The 535-nt window shown below is 64.1% G+C and overlaps 1 non-coding gene across 1 annotated transcript; it reads left to right on the forward strand.

The window, feature by feature from the left end:
- The first annotated feature begins 348 nt into the window (after positions 1-348).
- LOC131869425 (5S ribosomal RNA) lies at positions 349-467 on the forward strand. The gene has a single exon (XR_009367808.1). It is a non-coding gene; the product is annotated as a 5S ribosomal RNA (ribosomal RNA).
- Positions 468-535: the final 68 nt, after the last annotated feature.

The following is a 535-nucleotide window of genomic DNA, read 5'->3' on the forward strand; positions in this document are numbered from 1 at the left end:
GTGCACCGGGGCAAGATCGAGCGTGCACCCGAGGCGCCCCGAACATGCACCAAGGTGCACTCGGCCCACATGTGAGCGCAGGTCGTTGCGCCCGAGGTGGTGTGTGGGCACCGCGTTGCAGACGGGACACTGCACGCACACGACGCCCCGTCCAGGTGCACGCACGTAGGCCGGGCCGGGTGCACACCCGACGCCCTAGCAAGGTGCGCGCACCCGGGCAGGGCTCACACTTGGCGAACGGGGCGCACTTCGCGAGGGAGGGTGTGCACCTCGACGGGGGTGGGTGGCCGGGGTGGATTCGCACGTGGGTCGCGGTTTGCTAAGTACACACTGCGACAAGCTCATAACGGGTGCGATCATACCAGCGTTAGTGCACCGGATCCCATCAGAACTCCGCAGTTAAGCGCGCTTGGGCCGGAGTAGTACTGGGATGGGTGACCTCCCGGGAAGTCCCGGTGTTGCACCCTTTTTTAGTTTTTCGCCGGGCGTCGCAATGCTATTTGAATAAACCTTTTGCCCGTTTGCGTTCTCGTCG

The sequence above is a fragment of the Cryptomeria japonica genome, unplaced genomic scaffold (genome assembly GCF_030272615.1).
Source record: "Cryptomeria japonica unplaced genomic scaffold, Sugi_1.0 HiC_scaffold_247, whole genome shotgun sequence".
Lineage (NCBI taxonomy): Eukaryota > Viridiplantae > Streptophyta > Pinopsida > Cupressales > Cupressaceae > Cryptomeria > Cryptomeria japonica.